Source organism: Aedes albopictus, chromosome 2 (genome assembly GCF_035046485.1).
Source record: "Aedes albopictus strain Foshan chromosome 2, AalbF5, whole genome shotgun sequence".
Taxonomy (NCBI): Eukaryota; Metazoa; Arthropoda; class Insecta; order Diptera; family Culicidae; genus Aedes; species Aedes albopictus.
This window is the reverse complement of record NC_085137.1, coordinates 486,754,040-486,778,509: the sequence shown is the minus strand read 5'-3', so window position 1 is coordinate 486,778,509 and position 24,470 is coordinate 486,754,040. Positions and strand designations below refer to the sequence as shown.

Sequence of the window (24,470 nt, the reverse complement as noted above, 5' to 3'; positions counted from 1 at the left end):
CGGGGACAGTTTGTCTGTGGATTCGTTGTGGTTTATGGAACGTGCGGTTTTATCGTTATCAATGTTTGACTATGAAGATAGATCGTAGGGGTGGGTGGGCACTTATAGGATTCGAGAATATCGACTAAAATTGAAAATATCTGCAAACGCAATTGAAATTTGAATGATAATGTAATCCCAGTCAAGAGGAATTTGTAGATGCCGTAACCAGTATGCTAACCAGTTACCTGTTTAAAAAGTAACATACCTAAATCTAGACGAAACAAAAGTAATGCAGTAATCTTATCAGTAGGATCGATATCATGTAATTGGAACGTGCTGCGGTTAGGAAGCAGATGACGCCCGACGAATTGACGGTTTTATCACTTTCGATCAGTTGCGATACGAAGAGCGTCATGCGGCACATGTAAAGTTGATTATCAGAAAGTTGCGATAAACTTATTTCGGATAAGAGCACCACCGGGTTTGGCAATTTGTTTGGCTTATGAGTTTTTTTTATCAATCTATGGTTAGGCAATTACAAATACTTATTTCACTTTTTGTCTCACCACTCTTCGGACGAGGACATAAATATACATTTAATCTGAAATATCTTTCAAACACACCAGATATGTTAGAGAATTTTTTAGTTGACCACATATTTTAATAACTTTGGTCAGGGGGGCCTGGTCCCCTCTAGAATACTCCATTCTGAAAAAAAATAACGAGATTCAGACGATAGTTATCTTTGGATTGGTTCTGGAGAATAAAAAATCTAAATCGACATGGCCACTAGTATGGGACAAACATCAAATTCTCGCTCCAGTTGACTTTTTCGATCCCATTTAGGTCCCATATGAACTGTACAAAATTTCAGCGCAATCGGTGAAACTATAATTTAGCGCAAGCGGTTCAAAGTTTACATAGGATTTACTATGGGAAAAGTTACACTTTCAAACAAAAAATCCCAGAGGTCGCCCCTTGTCTCCTTAATTCAAATCGATCAACGTTTCTTGTAGAAAAATCATTTATGAAACTTTTCTTCGAAGACCGCAAAACAATTGGATGCTTGTGGAAAAAGTTATTGATTTATTACCGATTAGTGATCCAACGAACGGCTTTTTGTTTTGTTTTATCAGCAGCACTGTAGCTGCTGCCTTAGTTGCTGCTGTTTCTGGGGGTGGTGATGCCACCCGCCACCCCATGCAGCAACGGCAGCAGCAGTGCTGCTGATAAAACAACACAAAAAGCCGATCGTTGGATCACTAATCGATAATAAATCAATAACTTTTTCCACAAGCATCCAACTGTTTTGCGGTCTTCGAAGAAAAGTTTCATAAATGATTTTTTTACAAGAAACGTTGATCGATTTGAATTAAGGAGACAAGGGGCGACCTCTGGGATTTTTTGTTTGAAAGTGTAACTTTTCCCATAGTAAATTCTATGTAAACTTTGAACCGCTTGCGCTAAATTATAGTTTCACCGATTGCGCTGAAATTTTGTACAGTTCATATGGGACCTAAATGGGATCTAAAAAGTCGACTGGAGCGAGGATCTATTTTTTCCATACAAGCGTGTCCCATACTAATGGCCACGCCCCCCTAGATCTATGACCAAGTTAAGCTTATGGCCGTAATGTGAAAAATCAAATAATAGGGTAATTCGCCAATTGTTGAACCGCTAGTACTGCAAGTTTTGTTTTTTTTTTTGTTATTCCGGGCATAATCCACGGTAGTAGGAAAATACGTCTAGATCCAGTCATTATATTACATTTTTTAATGAAAAATAGAGCTTTAACAGCGGATGTCTGAAACCCAAATGTTGAACACTTCCTTAGGCTGGCTCGAACGGTTCACTCCGGTTGTCGAAATTATAAATTATCTGTTACAAATTTATTTCATTTTCATTTTTAAGTTTCATGAGAGTTTCAAAAGGGTTTCGGAGAAAGGTCCTGAGAGTTCCTTAAAACTTCTAAGGGAGTTTCAGGAATGTTTCACTGAAGTTTCAAGGATTTTCAGGAGGTTTCAGAAGGGTTTCAGAAGAGTTTCCAGGGGAGAATTTAGAGGGCTTTTAAGGAAAGTTCACAGGTTTTCAGAGGGGTTTCAGGGTTACAAGAGATATCAGGGTTATATCCCCGTGTAACCCGTGGAACGCTCCTGAAACCTCCTGAAATCCGTTGAAACACCCTGGAACTTCTTGGAAACCCCATGGAACATGCTTCATTCTGAAATTCTGGAACACCCCAAAGCTGGAGCGCCCATGAAACCCATTTGAAATCCCCTGGAACGCTCCAGAACCCGCTTGAAACCACTGTAACACACTGAAACTCCGTGGGACTCCCCTGAACTCGCCACAGCCTTCCTGGAACGACTCTGAGAATCCCTGAAACTCTATTAAACACCCTAGCAACTCCTTCGAATGCTCATGAAACCCCTTGAAACTACTTAGAACGCTTCTGAAACCCCCTGAAACCGGCTGGTACACCCTAGAACGTCCCAGAAACCCCATGGAACGCCCATGGGACCTCTGAAATTCCCTGGAACACCCCTGAAACTCCATGTAACGCCCTGAAACTCCTTGAAAACCTCTGGAACTCTCATGAAAACCTTTTAGACCCGCTGGAACATCCCTGAAATCCCATGGAACGCCTTTAAAGCCCTATGAAATCTCCTAAAACTCTCAGGAACAACCTGGAATACCCCTGAAGGCCCATGGAAGATTTCTAGAACGCATTTAAAACCTCATGAAACCTCATGAAACGCTCACGAAACACCATGGAACGACCCTGAAATCCCTCAAATACTTCTGCAGCGCTCCTGACCTCCTAGGTCCTTCATTAGGAACACTCATAATACCCGCTGGAACACCTATGGAACTCCCTGGAGCGCCCCCTGAAACCCCTTGGAACAACCCTGGTACGCCTGTATATCCCCCTGAAACCCCATGGAAAGCCCATAAACCTTATGCAGGGATAGGAACACTCACTTGCAAAGAGTTACACTCACTTTTCTCTCAGCTCAGAAGCATGTTATCAAAAACAGTGTTGTTGTCATAGCTCGATGTGATTTTGATGTGCTCTACAAAAATTTGATGAATATCGCACGAATAGCTCAAAGTGATATGATATCAGTTTTTGTTCTTGTCGAAATATCTGCAAATTTCTACATAAGAACAAACTTAGCTCTTCTGCACGAAATGGAACACATACACTCATAGAGATGGCTCAATGTTAGTGAAATGCCATGTGCCTTTTTCTGACCTGTGAAAACGCCATGCTCTTATTCCCATTATATTCACAATACAGTGAGGCACAGTTGAGTGGTAAGCATCACCCCCTTTTAAAAAAAGCGCCAGGAAACTCATACAAAGAATTTTATGATAAAACTTTTTTATGGCAGTGATAGTATATCTAGTACTGTTTTATGAAAGGGTGATACATGTACACTGAAACAAAAACGAGGTTAAAAACCCTTCAAACGTCATTTTTTGCCTAGACATTCGTTTAGCCGAGGTGAATGAAAAATTGGTTTTCAATAGAATTTTTGTAATTTCGTGAGTGTATTTCGAGGATATACCCCGAGGCATTTAGTTTATGACGTGTTAGCAAGATAATTCACCTTACAAGTTTATTTGTTTGTGAAATTCAAATAAATATTACAAAAAAAATTTCTCGATAAGGAGAAACGATGATAAATTTTTGTAAACACTTGTAAACAGATTTCTGTAAACACTCTAATGTAAGCTAGAAGTTTTTAAAAATATGGCACAGAACTATTGTTGGAAATGTTTAAATTATTGCATAAAATGTCGTAAGTTTTTAATAGTTTTTATTATGGAATTCTAAAAAATGTAAAATTCGGATAACCGAATGTCTAGGCAAATTTTCTATTTTTCTTGTATTTTACGGCCATAAAAAAATAATTGTTTCATCCCATTGACTAATGCAAATTACCTAGAAGATCCTCCAAAAATGAAAAAAAGAACATAAAATTATTGCAGTTGCGAATAAAATAGAAAAAATATGCCTCGGCTAAACGAATGTCTACCACTGTATTCATTAGATTTTTCCATCTACTCGGGATGCTTCTGAGCTTTGAAAATAGCAAGTGATTGTTCCCATACCTGTGCCCATGAAGCTCCCTGGAGTGCTCATGAAACCTCTTGAAGACCCCTGAAACGCTCCTGAAACCCCTTGAAATAGCTCTGGAATCCTCATGGTACCCTTTGAAACCTCCTGAAACACCCCTGAAACCTCCTGAAACCGAATGGAACGCTCATGAAACCCTGAAAAGCCTCAGAATTCCCCTGGAGTGCCCGTAGGATCCCCTGAAACCTCCTGGAACGCATTTTGTGCGCCTCTGCATGATTAAAATTGAAAGCAAATCCAGCAAGGTCAAAAGATTGTTAACTTCGTTAACATAAACGTAACGGCAGTAATGTCAGCACGTTGAATCCTGATCAGGCGTACCGGGAAACTGGGATGGAAAAGGCCAGCTACGGAAGGTTAAAAAAAACCTAGGAGAGGTAAGAAGACAGATGCCAAGCGAGGGAATGGTGTCGCCCTGGCCATCAAGACGGACGAGTCTAAGTACTCAGAGGTCTTGAAGACTATGTGGAGTGATACCAAGGTTGTAGATCTCAGAGTAATAGAACCCGCAAGAGCGCTGCCTACAAATGTATGGCGAAAAAGGTCCTTGGTAAGGGCTTTCAATCCGGAAACGACTCCTAAGATCCAAAACCTGGACGAGATTATGGGGCTTGTCACGGTACAGCGGCAACAATGCTCCGATAGATACGCAGATGGCCAAGGTTCAGCAACATGTGGCGGACGCTGATAAGTATGTTAAAATAGGTAAGCTGAATGCGAGCTTTCGGTTGGGCATACACGAACCACCGGATGTTTACTCAATTGTCTCTAACCGGGACACAAGTCGTAGGGCCGCGAATCTTTGAAGGCGACGTGGATGCGAAGGCCGTAAGGCTGCACAAACCTTCCCAAGTGCTTGATTTGACCGGGACATCCGCGAACAGCAAACACCCGACAGGAGGTCCAAGGTACCCGACCTTCAAGAGAGCCTCAGCCTGCAAGTCACAGTGCAGTTAACACAGCTAAACCTGAATCACGGCACTGTAACGGAACCCAGCAACTGCTCTGTCAGGCCATCATAGCGGATCCACACCGAGTACCCGCCGGGAACGGCAATTGTTCACGGCGGTGATATGGACAATGGGTAAATAAACAGTCTAGGAGTTGGTGTCTCCATCCTACGAAGGCTTCGTGGTCGCCAAGGTTAAAGGGGTCCTCTTCAGTAGCTGCTACGCGCATCCGCGGTGGTCGGTCGAGTAGTTTACGTAATGTTGGACTGTATGACGGCCCTGCTGACAAACCGAAAGCCGGCGGTAATAGCGGGTAACTTCAATGCCTAGGCCGTGGAATAGGGAAGCCAATTTACGAAGCGGTGGCAGATCCTGCTAGAGGCGGCCATGTTAAATGTTGATCTGGCCAATGTCGATACTAAAAGTATCTTTAATGGAAAAGATCGAAGTCGACCATCGACCCCATTGTATGTACTTTAAACTGGAAGGTAGATGATGTCAACACTAATGCCTACACCCGAGCCCGTGGATGAAAAGGGGTCCCCAGCGAGGTTCGGAGCAGGTGGATAACCCAGGTCGGCAAGGCCTTCAGGGACAAAGGGAGTGGTAAAGGCACCCGGGAAGCTTTCAATGCGCCAGCATATTACCTTGGTGTCTTTCTAAAATAACGTATAAGGATGTGCGTTGCTGCCAGGCTACACAGCTAACATCGAGGGTGCAATGTTCACTAGCCCCTTTCCGAAGCAGTTTGGGTTACGCTACCATGCAATATGGGTATTTATCGATCGAGTTCGATGAGTAGAAGGATAGAGGGTATGAAGAGAGTTAGGGTGGATGGTAGGGTTGAAGATTAGGATAGAGCGTAAGATAGAGATCGTATTCTCTTCAGGATTGCTTCAGGAATAGCTTCAATGATTTCTGCCGGGATCGCTTTGGAAAATCTTGGACGGATTCTTTCAGGAATTCTGACCGGCATTCCTTCAGAAATTCCATCTGGTATTCTTTTAAACATTTCTGTCAGAGAATTCAATGGGAATTCTTTTAGGGACAAGCGCTGAAATTCCTGAAGATTCTTCCCGGGATTTTTTCAATGATTCTTTTCAAGATTTTTCCACTAATTTCCCCCGGGATTTCTTCTGTGATTCTTTCAGGGCTTCCTGCCGACCTTCCGCCGGTATTATTCTCATGATTCTTCCAGATATTTAATCCAGAATTCCTGTAGGTTCCTTCAGGGATTGCTGTCAGGACTGATTTGGTTTATCTTCTGTATAAAAAATTCTGTATATAAATTTTATGTGATGCGTTGTAGACCCATTTCCTCCTTCAATAGTGTTACGTAGTTTATGAAGAATCTCTGAATAATTCCGACAAAAGAAGAAAAAGTATAAAAACAGACCGTGAGTTAGAGCTAATGAGAGTGGGAGAGTTAAAGAAAAATATAGAAACAGAAAGAAATAGGCCTTTTTATTCACCTAGATATCTCTACTGGTTTCATGATGTCATCGGACAGTCATTTTCTTATTCTTATCCTCTGTTTCACTCATCATAATTGCATTACATTCATACGGGTCAGAATACAAAGAGAGTATAAAAATTGTGCTGAAATAAAGCCTTAAAAAAGTTATCAGATGAGGACCCATGAAGTTTTTTTTGGAACTACATCATATACTTCCAATTTTTCGAAATCATGTTTATTTTATTGAAACTTGACTGCTTATAACAATTGTATATTAAGATATAACTTGTGAGACACCTTGGGCGTTAACATGTTTATAAACTCGCACGAATTGGGCTCCTATCTCGTGAGCTGCAAAATGTCGACGTGAATATAGCTCTCCAGAAGATACACTGGGTTAAAAACTGAAAAAAACGCGAATTCCGGGAGGAGGATCTTAACGACAACACTTCATTCTAGCTCCACATCTACTAAAGCGGCTACTAGACAAAACTTGAAATTGACATCATAGGGTATGTGTACCGTTCCTTGGCCTAATATGCCAGCCGCCTTGACAATTTTGACCATAACTCGTGAATTAATAACAGTATAAATGATGTCTTCACTCTATCACGCACTCTAGGCAGTGCATGTTTCTGCAATTGGAAGTAAACTAGCATAAATATTCAAGAACTTACTTAATTACGTTGAAAAGATTCGATGCGATGGTATGCAACGTTGGTCTACGGTACAAAAATTGGCCTATCAGTGGATACAACGTTGGCCTATTGCTTTCCAAACGCTAGAACCACTTATTCTATAATTTTTTAATATTTCTGCTGAAGTATTATCACTGTTTGTTCACCAATCTTGCTTTCAAATTACATTTTCGGAGCCAAATTTTCACATAACTATAAAGAAATAACTTAAACTAAAGTTCTTTCTTAATTTAGTAACGAAAACAATGCAACTCCATTTTTGTGTTATATTTTAACAGTCACCGCACACAAAATCTTTCTTCCCGTTCGTTCTTTCTGGTTCAATCGCAAGCAATGTGGTTGACGTCACTTTTTCGGTGTTGTTGACGTCACTTTATGATGGGCCAAGATTTGGGTACATAGTGAAAAAAATGTCCTCAATATTCGGCCCACATTTAATTTGTAAACTAGTTATTTTTCTTTGAAAACAAATATACAAGATCATAATAGCGTCTTTGACCGTCGCATAAAATGTTCAGTTATCGAAAAGTCAATTCGAAATGTTCCAGAATCAGGCCATTTATGATCATGTATATAGACTACCCACTAAGCCGAAGAATCATGGCGTCTACAAAAGCTAAACAAAGTGACATTTTCATTCAATTTTAATGCTCCAAAATGCTAAAATTGAAACGAAATGTTACAGTTGTGTGGCGCATAGCTTTTCCGATCTCCAGTTATGCGTGTTTGTTTGAGTTTTTGGTTAACGTTAAGATAGGCCGAATGAGGGGACTATGCCAACGAAGCATCCCGATACCCTAGTCATCGGTAAGTAGATGAAGCGAGTTATTCGGTGGAAGCCGATAAGGGACCGAATCTGTTGAGAAAGTGGAGAAAATTCTTCAACTACAGCCTAATCAGCATCTATGCGCCAACGAACGACAAGTCAGATGACTTGATGAATGAGTTCTATGAGAACCTACGGAGACTGCTTATAACAAGATACTAAAATAGTCATCGGAGATGCAAATGCGCAGATCAATAGAAAAAGTTTCTTTAACCTGTCATTGAAGCGAAAAGCCTTGGTGACCAACGATAATGATCTGCGACTTGTGACATTCTGTCTGCCAAAGGAATGACAATCAACAACTGAGTAAGTAAGATGTGAAGTCCTACAGTGGTCCGAACATTGAATGGGTCCATTATCCAGCATTATCCGTTCAATAAACAACAGAACAGAATCAATATGCATTATGCAACGTTCCAATATGCAACGCGTGTCATCCGAAGGTATTGCTGTACAGTACCATGAGGGGCCGTTCATAAAGCACGTAGACTTTTTGGGGGGAGGGGGGTCTGGCCAAAGTCTACGCTTCATACAAATTTTAAAATTTTTGTATGGACAAAAGTCTACGAGGGGGGAGGGGGGGGGGGTCTGAGATGGCCATATTTTGGTCTACGTGGTTTATGAACAGCCCCTGAGGAGCTAGACGAGAGGATACGAGAGACCAACGAATCTGGCGGTGTCAATAGTTTATGTGAGTGTATCCATAAAACAGTGGTTGTATTATAACGAAGAGTGCCGAGTGACAAACGAGCAGAATGCCGTCGAATCGAATGCTAGTGGCCAGAACCCGACTTATCAGAGAGCGGGAAAACGGCAGCACGATAAGGGTCTGATTGCTAATGTTCATGAAAGCATGGATGAAAAAGATATGTGGAGGTTTAATGCAACTGTCAATGGTGCGCGCCACAAGACTGCGTAATGGACGGAACGGAGCATATCTGTCGATAGGCACAATGTCACAAGGATGATCGGAAATGACATACTATCCTCTTTTGTAGCGTAGATAGATACACTTCCATTTCATTAGCGAATAGTTATTAGTATGGTTTCTAGCCACCCAGACACAATGTTTTGTTTGGCTTTGTTGTACAATAGATTCAACGAAAAAAAAACCTTTTTTATCTGACTCTGAAATCCCATTTGATCCACATTATATTTCGCTGAACACTGCATTGACCCATCCATTGAGTCAAATGCAACAGCAGGAATTTGCAATATTCTAGCTCTACCCTTTGAACTCGCAATCCTACGAAAATCACACTCCTGCTGCATGTATCGCGCACAGTATCAACGTAAACTGCAACCGGCAGCGTTAAAATCACCGGAATTAAAACCCATTCGCAAACCCCCATAATCGTACCAACCCTACAGCTAGACGCTATACACTCCCGTTCAAAAGTTTGGGGTCACCCCCTCAAAAACATGCCATTTTTTTAGGCCCATACCTCCGCCAATTTGCGTCCGATTTCAAAACAGCTAGGTTTCATTCAAAAGATAATAAGTCAAAGAAACTTTGAACATGATTTAAAAGAAACTTTTTCAAAAAATTTTGTTTGTAAACTTAACCCAAAGTTGCCAAATTTTCTAAAAAATGAATATAAACTTACGGCAGTGTCGCTGGAAGTTTGGTCGACCAAATTTTAAGATGAGAGCGGTAATATGACCCATTTTCTATTAGCTTTCAACTGCTTTTTACAGAACTTAGCTAAAAAATCTAGAAAAAAAGTTATTAAGTAAATTAATCCTTGATGTCATCGACCAAAAGTTTGGGGCCACCCCTCAATATGATGTATCGGCCAAAAGTTTGGGGTCACTTTCGTAAAACATGGAAAAGTGATTTGATGATATCTTCGTCATCTAAAGTTCAATTTTAATTATTTTTGGCTCATTTCAAAGATAATTAACTAAATTTACGTTTGATGTCTTCAACTTAACGTATTCAACGATTTTTGTACATAAAAATGTTATGTAAAGTTAGCACATTTTACCACGCTTCATAAAATGAGGCAACTTTACGTTAAGTTTTAGTATGTGAATTTCAACAAATATGTGTGGTTCAATGTCTATGCAGTAAGTATCATTCATTTTGTTTCAAATAAGCCAAGAAGAATTAAAATTGAACTATAGATGACAAAGATATCAACAAATCACTTTTCCATGTTTTACGATAGTGACCCCAAACTTTTGGCCGGTACAGCATTTTGAGGAGTGACCCCAAACTTTTGGTCGATGACATCAAGGATTAATTTACTTATTAACTTTTTTTCTAGATTTTTTAGCTAAGTTCTGTAAAAAGCAGTTGAAAGCTAATAGAAAATGGGTCATATTACCGCTCTCATCTTAAAATTTGGTCGACCCAACTTCCAGCGACACTGCCGTAAGTTTATATTCATTTTTTAGAAAATTTGGCAACTTTGGGTTAAGTTTACATACAAAATTTTTTGAAAAAGTTTCTTTTAAATCATGTTCAAAGTTTCTTTGACTTATTATCTTTTGAATGAAACCTAGGGTTTTGAAATCGGACGCAAATTGGCGGAGATATGGGCCTAAAAAAATGACATGTTTTTGAGGGGGTGATCCCAAACTTTTGAACGGGAGTGTACGTTGCACCAGCAACTGTAATGATAAGCTTTAGTCCGTCAAATTAAACCTACTGGAAAGGGGATTCAAATCAGCTGCCCTACCACTCCCCGAAGCTCCATCCCACCCCCCCCCCCCCCCCCTTCCACTTCACGTGCAAAACGTGCTTCCACCTTGTCACCCATCCATTCCAATCATCAGCCATGTCTAGGCAGGCAGGCAGGCAGCGACCAAATGACCCTGATTACGAAAAACGCCGATGAATACGTAAACAAACCGTCTATAAATTGAAACAAACAATTCCCACCGAAAGGGGTAGCTTCCCGGTCGGGCGGCCCGGCACTGGCACTGACTGGCTGTTTCAGTAGGTGGGTTGATTTCGGGTCAAACTGGAATTGATAATTCCGTTTTTTTTTTGCGCCAGGAACGGTATGGAACAAGAGTTTCGCTCGGTTTCGCTTTCGGATCACGACGGACGACGAGTAACGGGTAGTACGAAGAGGCGGACATAATCTCAATCGATATCGATGAACTGATAATGCGTGGTGTGGGCCTGCCCGGGAGTGGGTATCAAGACAGCAGTCGCAGGAGCATTGCAGGCGTGCGTCGAGCGTAGGCGGCGGACGCTACACCGGAGCAACAGGACGGACGCCCAGTTTTATCTGCTCTATTTTTACTTCGAGGTGGAAATGTCGAAAGGCACGAAAAAAATATCTGCATTTTTCTCGCTTCACCTATCGGGGACGGTTCCGGTGTGTGGATAGGATACGGCTGCCGGCGATTTAGCTTGCAATTTTGTTTCATAGAAATTGTGCACCACGGCAGGCAGAATGGGTTCAATCTAATTGAAAAGGAAGCACCGTAAAATGGAGTAACTTCATTTCATTTATTTATTTATTATTCAAATTCTGGAAAACTGAATCAACAATATTTCTCCAAAATACACGGTTCATGGCTGCATTTCTCCATCCTCGGTAACGCTCAATGCTCACCAAGTCACGCTTCACCAACTTTACAGGGTTTTTGTCCGGCATTCTTGCAACATGCCCTGCCCATCGTATCCTTCCGGCTTTGGCCACTTTCTGGATGCTGGGTTCGCCGTAAAGTGCAGCGAGCTCGTGGTTCATCCTTCTCCGCCACACACCGTTCTCCTGCACGCCGCCGAAGATCGTCCTTAGAACCCGTCGCTCGAAAACTCCGAGTGCTTGCAGGTTCTCCTCGAGCATCGTCCATGTCTCGTGTCCGTAGAGAACCACCGATCTTATTAACGTCTTGTACATGGTACATTTGGTGCGGGGGTGAATGTTTTTTGACCGCAGTTTCTTCTGGAGCCCATAGTAGGTACGACTTCCACTGATGATGCGCCTTCGTATTCCACGGCTCACGTTATTGTCAGCCGTTAGCAAGGAACCGAGGTAGACGAAGTCTTCTACCACCTCGAAAGTATCCCCGTCTATCGTAACATTGCTGCCAAGGCTTGTCCTGTCTCGCTCAGTCCCACTTACCAGCATGTACTTTGTCTTAGCCGGACTGGCCTTTGTTGCTTCACGTTTCAGGCGGGTGTACAGTTCTGCCACCGTTCCAAATGTTCTAGCAATAATATCCATGTCATCCGCAAAACAGACAAATTGGCCGGATTTCGTGAAGATCGTACCCCGGCTGTTGAGCCCGGCTCGTCGCATAACACCTTCCAGGGCGATGTTGAATAGTAGGCAGGAAAATCCATCACCTTGTCGTAGCCCCCGTCGAGATTCAAATGAACTGGATAGTTCACCCGAAACTCTTACGCAGTTTTGAACACCGTCCATCGTCCATCCAACCAGTCTAGTTAGCTTCCCAGGAAAGTTTTCGTCCATGATTTTCCATAGCTCAGTGCGCTCGATACTGTCGTATGCCGCTTTGAAGTCGTAGAACACGTGATGCGTTGGGACTTGGTATTCACGGCATTTCTGGAAGATTTGCCATACGGTGAAGATCCGGTCCGTTGTCGACCGGCCTTCGATGAAGTCAACTTGATAACCTCCCACGAACTCATTCGTTTTAGGTGACAGACGACGGAAGATGATCTGGGATAGCACATTGTAGGTAGCATTCAAAATAGTGATCGCTCTGAAGTTCTCCCATTCCAAATGGTCGCCTTTCTTGTGGATGGGGCAGATTACCCCTTTCTTCCACTACTCCGGTAGCTGTTCGGTTCCCCAGATCCTGACTATCAACCGGTGCAGACAGGTAGCCAACTTTTCTGGGCCCATCTAGATGAGTTCAGCTGCGATACCATCCTTACCAGCTGCTTTTTTGGTTTTGAGCTGATGAATGGCAACTTCCCTCAGCATGAGAATTGGCTCATTCCGTCCTCCGCTGCACTGGCGTCGTCGTTCCCTCTGTTGTCGTGGTCTCCCGTGCCTACATCCTCCACGCCATTCAGATACTCAAAGTGCAACCTTTCAATCACCTCACGTCCGTCTGTCAAGAGGCATCCGTCCTTATCTTTGCACATTTCGACTCGCGGCACGAAGCCGTTACGGTATGCGTTGAGCATCTAGTAGAACTTCCATTTCTTCGCACTCCGCTTCTTCCAGGAGGCGTCTTTTTTACCGAAAGAGGCGAGTCTGCTGTTTTCGCTTCTGTTTAACGTTCCACGTTCTGTCGGGTCCCTTCCTGCAGCATTACCGCCCGCGCTGCGTTCGTCTCCTCTAAATCCGTTCTGCACTATTCGTCGAACCATTCGTTCCGTCGATTCCGTTCCACGTACCCGATGGTGCTCTCGGCTGTGTCGTTGATGGCTGCTTTCACTGTACTGCAGCAGTCCTCTAGAGGGGCCTCATCAAGCTGGCCCTCGTCTGGCAACGCGGCCTCGAGATTCTGCGCGTATGCTAAGGCGACATCCGGTCGTTTTAGTCGCTCTAGGTTGTACCGTGGCGGTCGCCGGTACCGCACATTGTTGATGACGGAGAGTTTTGGGCGCAGTTTAACCATCACCAGATAGTGGTCGGAGTCGATGTTGGCGCCACGATAGGTCCTGACGTCGATAATGTCGGAAAAGTGCCGTCCGTCAATCAGAACGTGGTCGATTTGAGATTCCGTCTTCTGTGGTGATCTTCAGGTGTAACGATAAGGGAGACTGTGTTGGAAAAAGTTACCAAGTATGGCCATGTTTTTTTTTTTTTTTTTTGAGGCGGCGAAATAAATGTGTCGTAGGCCGTTTTTGTTCGTCTGCTTTTGGGCGCTGAACTTTCCAATCGTCGGTCTGAATTCCTCCTCCTGGCCTACCTGAGCGTTTAAATCTCCTTTGCTGATCTTGACATCGTGGGTGGCTTGGGCAGCGCCAGCGGTCGTGTTCGCGTTCGAGATGCGCGTAAAATGCGACTCTCCACATGTCGATGTTCTACATCTCGATATCTCTCCCAATCTCGATGGTTTGGTCGGTCCCTTCAATCTGCATACATTTTACCTTTCTACATGTCGATATCTCCTTATCTCGATATCTCTCTATCTCGATGCGATCTCGTTGGTTTTTGTTCTGGATTTTCTCTCCATATGTCGATATGCCCGTTTTTACTGGTTACTAGATCTCGTTTCTTAGGTGCAAAACATTCTGGGAAGGTAAAGTGACATCTGTTTGTTGACGGTTTTCCTAGTTACGGACGGGTTTTCAATCTAGTGTGCATTATAAATTGGATCTTGAATTCGATCTCTCCCTATCTCGATGGTCCCTTCAATATCGAGATGTAGAGAGTCAACTGTATGATGATCTCTTGGCTTGGGCAGCGGCCGTACTCGCGTTCGAGCTACGCGTAAAATGCGTTCTTGCCATCATCAGTGCTTCCGGAGTGCGGGTGCTCCCAATGAAGTTGAGAGATCGGCAGTTCCTCGAATCAAGTTTCAAATCGCAAGTCCTTTTTGTTCGCTGGGATCTTTGCCGATGGTCTCGGTTCGTATTATTCTGTTGCTGATTTTCCGTTACAATGGTTTTTTACGGCTGGTTCTTAGGGCCTGACACCACCCCCTATTTTGCGGAGGACCGTAGTGCACAGTTGAGGTTATAGTTCTTCCCTGGCACTCGGACGTTGATCAGCCGCCACTAACATGGGGAACAGACGATGTTGTGAGCCGCTCCTCCTGGAGAACAGACGCTCAGGTTTGCAGAAGCAACGCCCCCTCCCTTCCCTGTCAGCCTACGACCAAAGTTCGCACCGGGGTTGGTTACCCGATCTTCCCTAAGGTTGCTCGTAGTTTCCAGCCTGTTCCACGCAGAGGTATGGATAGGAGTTGCTGGGCAGAGGCTAGTGGATCACAATGAGATCTGAATTGCGCAGCATACCCAGACTCTACCGTGAACTCTACCGGGAGATTCTTAAGAAGATTGAACTTAATCATATCGCGTCCCGGAGAAGAATTGTTTGAAGAAAGAAGAGCTATAGAGAACTCCAGCATGGAGGATGGTCTGTCCAGAGAACCGTCTCTTGAGGAAAGTTCCTAAAAGAGCGGTCTAGCTGGAACGAAGTCTGGGCAGTAGCCTGGTACACGGTTTACATGGGAAAATACAAAAAATGGAAAAACTCAAGTTCCTGTATACTTTTTGAGTTCCACTTTGGTCCCATATCAACTGTGCAAAATTTCAGATCGATCGGAAAAACTATATTTTAGCGCCCGCCATTCTTAGTTTTTCATACGATTTACTATGGGGAAATTTTACTCCCGCAAAGAAAAATCGCTAGGAGTCACCCCTAGATCCCTAAAAATAAGTCGACGAATGATTTCTGTAGAATACTTTACTAGGAATCAGACCTCCCAAGACAGCAAATCGATGCGACGTTCGTGGAAAAAGTTATAAGGCCTCACCCGATCGATAAAATAACGAGATTTTATTATTTATTGTTATTCCTTACATGTTAACCAGCGTTTGCATGCCATTCGGTTTTCAGTCAATAACTTTTTCCACATGCCTCAGATCGCTTTGCGGTCTTCGGAGGGTGGGTTCCTCGTAAAATTTCCAACAGAAATCATTCATCGATTTATTTTTAGGGGTTAAGGGGCAACCTGTAGCGATTTTTCTTTGAAACAGTGATTTTTCCCATACTAAATCGTATGAAAACTTAAAATGGCTGGCGCTAAAATATAGTTTCTCCGATCGATCTGAAATTTTGCACAGTTGATATGGGACCAAAATGGAACTCGAAAATTGTACAGGAGTAAAATGTCTTTTTGTGTCCCACGCTACTGGGCAGACCTTGCGATGTTGAATATCCAACGGTTCGAGTATTCGTCACTCTCACTCGAAGATGAGCAATTTCGCATGTTGCGAGACACTCTTTAAAGCGTTGTCATTGAAGTTTCTCTTGAGAGATCCTCAATGAAATGTCGCCAATAACTACGTTTTTTCGCTTTCAGCAGGTTCTTCAGCTGTCTTTCGAGTTTAGCGTACTCTTAATAAAGCTCTGAGGCACCATTTCACGAAAAGTTTGAAAGCATCAATTTTTTTTCAAGATACAACTGAGTGCAATCACCCAAACCCCAAAAATTACCGCTTCTGCATACTTTTGCCAATCTATATTCCTAGTGAGGTCAAAAGGAACATGAATTGACTCGTCTAACCTTTCGCAATTATGTTGTAATACGTGTCACTTCACCTATATTCAAAACGTCCAGAGTGAAATCTTCGCACGAATCAAAGAAAATAGCCGCTCCAAGATGACGGCGGGTAATTCAATAGGATTCCTATGAATTGGTACTGCTATCTGTTAGAATTCAAAACACAGTTTACTACGGTTTTTGGGAATTAACGTCTATTGGTTTCTCTAGTCATGTCATTACAATTCGTCATATTACATTATCGATGTTTAGTATTTAATCATAATATTATTTGAGTATCCCAGTAACCCTGGCATCACTTCCACCAATACGCTTCGGTGTTGGTTAGCAACAACAATTGTAGCATTCCACCTCCATGATGCAAGAATTGCATGCAAGTTCAGAATGGGTATAACCAGGATGACGTTTGTCCAGTAAAACGTCAATTCATCAATCACCATCCGAATTTTGTATTTGTATTTGTATTTGTATTTATTTATTTCTCCATCTGCCCTTATTGGGCTCAATGAAAACTTAAAACTAGATTCATAACATATTACATCATAAGGACATCAACCTATAGAACATTACATATACACGAAAACAACAAAAATATCTAACTACAACATCAACCAATGCACTTCCAAATAAACATTCAACAGTAGAATTCAAAAACTTCTCAAAACAAGAACACAAGATTCGCAATAAGTTAAGGCTTCCAAGTCTCATTATGCCGATTCACGAATTCACGGAACTTGACCCCTTTAGGCCACGTTTTATCGTTCATTGCTAACGCTCTGCAATTTTCATCTAAAACTAGCTTAAAAGATATATAATCAAGTTTTGAGCACTCTCTTCGTTTGGAAACCAACCTAATTAGGGAATCGCGCCACTTGGGCGGTGGCTTCTATATTCGTCTGTTTTCCACTATAACTCAGTCAAATTTCAACCAATTGACACAACTTTTGGAATGTGGTGAGATTGTTATAGTTTCTACCCGTGTACAACATTTCAAGTCAATTGGTTCAAAATTGACTAAGTTATAGTGGAAAACAGACGAATATAGAAGCCATCGCCCAAGTGGCGCGATACCCTACATCAAAGCTATCCGTAGAGTTTATGCCTAAACAACGACATACTAATGAACTAATTTCGTGTTCGGTCACTAATGGATCAACATTGGTCAAAAACAAATCAAATGTATTGCTCCCAAGCGAGTGTAGCTGCGACGGCGGATCATCTGATTCGCACACATCAGCATTCGTTTCTCCGCGAAGACAAGGCGACGTCACGGGAGTAGAATGACAATGTTCCCTTCTTTCGAACGATGGTATTGTAGGTCCGGTGATAGTCGCTAAAGTCTCCAGTATCGTGTTCACTTTGTTTTTCAGTTCTGCAATCTCCTCGTCCACAGATCTAACAGCATTAGCGGTGCTATCATGTGCACTCGGTTCTTGGCGATCACGATATTTGCAAAAGTCGTCCATGCAACAATCGCACAGCCAAATAACGTTGTTCGCTAGTGCGTTCCACTGATCTTCATCAACACCGACACACGCTGCGTGGAATCGGCTAGCACATTTGCCTTCACATACAGTATACATCGCACCTTTGTCAATGTTTTCGGAGCACTTTTTGCAGTTCATGGTGAGCGGCAAAGACAATGAAGCACTATCGATTTAGGGCGCTGAACGGCAGAACCACGGGTAATTTAAGCAAGATTTTATTGCTTCAATGACGGTTGAATCGATATCTTCGGATTGTTATCGGTAGCAAGAGTTGGGAAAAACGTTTATCAAGTCACGTTATGAATTTTGGCGGCTGAGAAACTCAGAAAATTAGATTTCAATAACGGCCCGATAGCAAGCACATTATTTGGCAACTACACGAACACTCGAAAATTTTCATTGTTTGTAATCGCAGTAGCTCAGCAACGATCGCGATTCAACACTTCCCCACAATTCGGATGTTGAGACGTCCACTTAATCTGTGATGAGTTTCCTTTGGCAGACCTTTGGTGAAGGCATCAGCTGGCTGATCCTCAGAACGGATGAATTGCTGTTTCAATTTGCCTTCTTTGATGTGATCCCAGATGAACATGTACATAAGTGACCCGATTTTGTCAGCCTCTTTTCGGAACACATTTTTTGCTCTCCTCAAAAACCCTAACAGTTTTTAAAACTTTTTATCCCTCCATATACTGCAATGCAGCTGTAATTTGAAGATCAACATAAATAAATTGGTTAAAGTTTGATCGTAAGATAACGAGAACAAAATGTTTGCCGCAAAATGGGGCTGACAAAATCGGGTCTTTACTGTATGTGATGTCCAGATGCTTCATACGTTGGTGTGAGCGAGGCTCCTCGGCAATACTAATACACGGAATGTTATCTTCCATAATAACAAATGTAATGTAATGTAATGTAATGTAATGAAGTTTCCTTGACCTGATAAATGTACAAGATGGTTCACGTATGATTAATAAATTCAATTACAATTACAAATGTAATGCTGACCACATTCAATTCTTGAAGGCTACGAGCCATAAACCCTGTGCTACAGCTGTACAAAGTGCAATTAATTCCGCTTCCGATGTTGACAAACTAACTGTTTGTTGTCTTTTCGTTGACCACGAAACAAGACTACCAAAAATTTCGAAAGCATATCCCGAAACCGACCTTCGCTCATCAGGGTCATTGGCAAAATCAGCATCCGCATATCCTTTGACAGTGTGTGTATAGGATCTTTTCTCATAAATTAGCTTCGTATCCACAGTTCCTCTTAGATACCTAAGAATCCGTTTCAAGTCAACCCAGTGCACATCTGTCGCATTGATCTGATATTTACTGACCGCAACGCTAATATCTGGGCGAGATGTTAGTGTTAGATATTGCAAACACCCAAGCAGTTCTTTGTAGGGATGACCAGTTTCTCCTTGATTTATTTTTGACCATTTGACTTTTGGATCAAGTGGCGTCCCACTGGTTTACAGTGAGACATGCCGAAACGTCTCAAGATTTTCTCGACATATCGTGATAGCGATATTTCCCATTTTTGATTTTCGAAAGTTCATTGAATTTCCATTCCGAGGAAATGTTTTACCACATTCATATCCTTCATTTAGAATAACCTTCCGAGCTCCGATTTAATCCAAACCAAATTCTGTTGATTCTTGGCTAAAATCAGGATATCATCCACATACAGTAATAAAATAATTCCTCTTGATTTCGATTTATAGACACAGCAATCACTTTTCAATGGAAAAAATCAAACTTCCTTACTGCATCATCGAACTTTTTGTTCCAATTTCGGCTTGCTTGCTTCAACCCGTACAGAATTTTCTTTAAACGCACTGTTTGTGACACCCCTGTTTCATCTGTTGGGAGTTTCATAAAAATATCTTCATCTAGATCTCCATACAAAAATGCGGTTTTCACATCCATCTGGTGGACAAGCAATTCATATTCATTTGCAAGAGCCAATAATAAACGAACGCTCTCCATCTTTGCCACAGAACGTTTCATTATAATCAAACCCAGGACGTTGTGAGCTTGTGACCCTTGGCTACCAGTCTAGCTTTGTATCGACCATCGTCTTTCTTTGCAAAGACCCACTTTGACTGTATTGGTTTGACATTACTTGGACAGTTGACCATTTCCCAAGTTTTGTTTTGATCTAGAGATTTCAGCTCATCATTGATTGCATCTTGCTAGTGCTGCCAGTCTTCCAGCTTTTTCAATTCACTAATTGACTGAGGGACACATTCATCGATTACTTGTTGCATATTCGCAGAATAAAGGAATAACGTAGGCGGCTTTCTATTACAAGTACCCCAGCGTAATTCTGCTAGCTGCTCCGTAGATTCATCATCTTCATTCACATCGTTATCGGATTCCGCTGCGTCGTACGTTGTTTCCTCAACAGGTTCTATGGTAGGCGATTATCCGGTCTCCGGTGTTTCCACTTCCTCCTGTTGGTCTTGATCTCTCTTTTCCATCCTAAATTCTTCCGTACTTGTATTGAAGGATACAGTAGCTCATTATCATTGGGATCACGAGACGAATCATTATTGGTTGGCTGTGTTTCATCGAAAGTAACGTTTCTGGCAATTTCAACAGATTTTGTTTGACTGTTCCAAACTCTGTAACCATTATTCGTGTAGCCCACGAATGCCATACGCTTTATATTTGGAATCTAACTTAAATCTCTTTTCTGTTGGAATTAATTTATAAGCTGTAATACCACAAATCCGGAGATTACTCAAGTTAGGTAGCTTTCCAAACCACATCTCAAAAGGCGTTTTGTTTTCTAATACTGCTGTCGTTGGTGATCTGTTTGTAAGATATCTTGCTACATGCAAGACTTCGCCCCACATTTCCTTGGAAATTCCTCTGTCATGAAGCATTGCTCGAACTTTTTCCATCAACGTTCTATTGAATCGTTCACTTACATCATTTTGTTGTGGTGTATATGGTACAGTAAATTGTTGTAATATTCACCACCATTATCTGAACGAAATCTTGACAACTTCTGACCGAAGTGTACTGAGCTAAATGCTTCATATTATTTAAACTTTTCAAAGACTTCATTCTTCGACTTTAGCAGATATACCATGATAAAATGCGTATAATCGTCGATAAATAATACGAAATATCGATATCTATCATATGTTGCTTCTTCCATAAATCCACACACATCAGAATGCACAAGTTCCAGTGGTCGACTAGATCTGGGCAACTGCTCCTCTCCTTTTCTTGGCGTAACGTCCTCACTGGGACAAAACCTGCTTCTCAGCTTAGTGTTCTATGAGCACTTCCACAGTTATTAACTGAGAGCTTCCTCTGCCAATGACCATTTTGCATGTGTATATCGTGTGGCAGGCACGAAGATACTCTATGCCCAAGGTAGTCAAGGAAATTTCCTTTACGAAAAGATCCTGGACCAACCGGGAATCGAACCCGTCACCCACAGCATGGTCATGCTGAATACCCATGCGTTTACCGCCTCGGCTATATGGGCAACTGCAAATTTTTAAATTTGCTGCTTACTTGCTTCCCCGCAAGGCAACTTTCGCAAATATCCTTCAAGTTGGCAACACTTCCCACAGCAAGATCGATACCCTCAACCATGCTATTTTTAATCAGTTTCAACATATTTCCACTGCCTAAATGTCTCAATCTCTTATGCCATATATTCGCACTCATCTTGTCTTTTAAAAAAGACCCAATTTATGGGCTTTGCTCAGGGACACATAAAGAAAATTTCATTACAAAAAGATGCTAGACACGGATCGTTTGAGGAATCGATCCCAAACACCTTCGGCGTGACATGCACGTTCATTTTCTGGGACCTAAGACGAAATCCCATAATTATCTCCCATTCATTCAACAATCTTGAATGATTCATACGAGGCTACATTCTTACAGTTGTTTCCTTTTTGTAACCGAACTTCGGGGCTTGCGCATTCGAAGAGATTTTTTTATTTATTTTCGGTGGTTCCATGAATGGAGTCATTCGTCGATGATATGACTCAGAGTTCATGACTTCGTATAAATATTTTATGGAAGAGGAATGTTTCATAAAAAAAAACTGATATCAAACCGAACTCTCTTGATTTGTAATAACAAATGATTTTAAACAATCACCACTTCTTCAAAACCCTTCTGCGACTCATTCGTTAACGTATCTCTATTATCTTCAAATCCCAAGCACTATCGGCCAATCGCACTAAATATAGCCGTCATTCTGAAGTATGCCCCTTATTCCTCTAGACCGACCAGAAGATACGATTCTACACTTCAAATGAAAATAGAAACCAGGTAACACAAACATCCAACTAGTGATTCCCGCTGGAAAGAAATCGAGTGGCAAGCCCACGCTTCATCCGGTGCTGATCCAACTAAACTCACCCCTCGCCCTCTCCCACAATAACTTTGAATCCGATATGGGAAAAACAACTTTTATATCACCGCCTCCGCAGTGCGCGCAAATCTCGCTCCTCCCGCCGTGCCCACCGTGCGTCGTCATAAACCTTCCCCGTCGCGTCGACCGTTGACAGCAAGCACAAACAGCAGCTCAGCAAGTCAACAATCGAAGGAATTTCAATCAGTTTTCCTCTTTAAAATGAAACAGAAGCGCAAGTTTTCTCGATCTTCCTCCCTGGTTGCAATCCATTGGCGGCGGCGGCCGGTACATGTAAACGGTGTCTCAGTACCCAGTACCCATAACCGCACGGTGCTAGGCCACCCCCTATCGGACAGGAAGATAACGTCATCTCCAACAAACGACCGATTGATTGTCGTTTTTCCTGTTTCGATTCAAGTTTGTTTATGGTGGTGGTGCGTGTTAGACTGGTTGTTCGGTAGAAAAATGGTAAGACGCTAATTCACGTTATGCTTATGTGAAGATTATTCTGAAGAGTGCTTCGAAGTTTTAAAGTTACTGGCTATCGCCACGGTACAAACAAGAGTAACTGAGAAGCTGCTGGATGTCGCCTCAACATTTAGAATGTGAGAGCTTCCAAGTGATCACAATTTTTAATGTCGCCAGCAAAGTTTTATCGTGGAAAATTATCAAGCCAGCTTTATCGACGGTCAATCGACAACGAACCAGATCTTCGCCGTACGGCGAAGACCCTCTGCAAATACCAGGTTCCGACTTCAAGGCTTCAACTTCGAATATCGATTTCGAGGCGATATTCGAAGGATTCGAGTGAACTATCCGGATCTGCGACAGGATGACAAACTCTCATGCCTACTTTTCTACGTCGCTCTGGAAGGTGTAATGCGACGAGCCGGGCTCAACAACTGGGGTACAGTTTTCACGAAATCCGGTCAATGTGAGTGCTTTGCGGCCGAAATTAAGCTGCAAAGATTGGACTGGTGGTAAATGTGTCAAAAACAAAGTACATGCTAATAGGCGGAATCGAACAAGACAGAATCGATCTTCTAGGAAATAACGTCAACATAGGCGAGGATATTTAGTAAAGACATTTTCGTCTACCTTGGATTCTTACCAAGGATGCTTTCACACGCCAGGCAACTGTTAAATTCCTTTATCTATAACTCGTTTGTTACTACAATGGGATGTTCGGCAAGCTTGTAGGGTAGTGTTTTTCCTACAATTATCACCAAGGACGTCATAACTCTTACATTTACGACGTAAAAGTGCTAGTTCAATCTACCTAACGGAAAAACGCGAGTGTGCTGTGGATTGGCATCTAAGCCGAAAAGAAGGATGGGTTTGTGAAAAAGGAGTGTTCACGGTGTGGATTCGGAGTCAGTTTGGCTTTCTATTCCGCAGAATCAGTACCTGTTCTGTGGCTTAGTTCGATAAAGCACCGGTCTGGCGAATACGGAGTCGTGGGTTCGAATCCAACCAGAGTCACTTGTACGGGTCACGAGACGCCTCTGTCTTATTCCAAAAAGTCCAAAAATTCTATCAAAACACCTAGAAACACATTTTTCGCATAACTCTGCCACACCATAACGAAATCGTTCCAATTTTTGTTGACGAGTAGCTGGCCTGATTATGTGTCGAACCCATACAAATTTGTTTGGGTTCTTAACTCGTGTTCAGAAAAAGACCCACTGCGAACTTTTGCCCCGTGCAAACTTTTGCCCCGCATTACTCTAGGCATTAGCGTGGTTCAAAAAATCGTTTTTGCTCCACACCGCTTATTCAATTCCTAACCAGATTATATGCCTCCTCCCAAAATTTGAGCTCATTTGGTTGAAAATTGAGACTGCACAAGCCCTTCAAAGTTTGTATGGGAATTACTATGGGAAAATTATGTTTTTCATTCAATCGACCGTAGCATTTCCCCAAGTGCCCTAGTGGGTTAGTCGACCCTTGATAATCCTAGGCTACTCTATCAGCTACAACTTTGCCGAAGGCCGCATTCAAATCGGATGCCTCATTAATTAGTTATCGATTTGTATCCAACTGGGCAAACTTTAACAGTGATCCCCCAGCTTCCCAGCAGGCAACATTGCTGCATATGGCGCCAAAGATAGCACACTGAAATCATGGCTACTATGTTCCACTGCAAAATGCAGTGATGCCCACCGATTAGTTTAACCATCATGAGTAAAGATTTCGATTCTGGATAAAAATCGGTAACTAATTAATGAGGCGTCCGATTTGAATGCGGTCTTCTGCAAAGTTGTAGCTGATAGAGTAGCCTAGGATTACCAAGGGTCGACTAACCCACTAGGGCACTTGGGGAAATGCTACGGTCGATTGAATGAAAAACATCGTTTTC

General features: G+C 42.3%; 1 protein-coding gene across 1 annotated transcript in view; it reads right to left on the bottom strand.

Moving 5' to 3' along the window:
* LOC109623121 (cAMP-dependent protein kinase type I regulatory subunit) overlaps positions 1 to 24,470 on the bottom strand; it is a 269,309-nt gene that overhangs the window by 217,744 nt on the left and 27,095 nt on the right. The window lies entirely within an intron of this gene.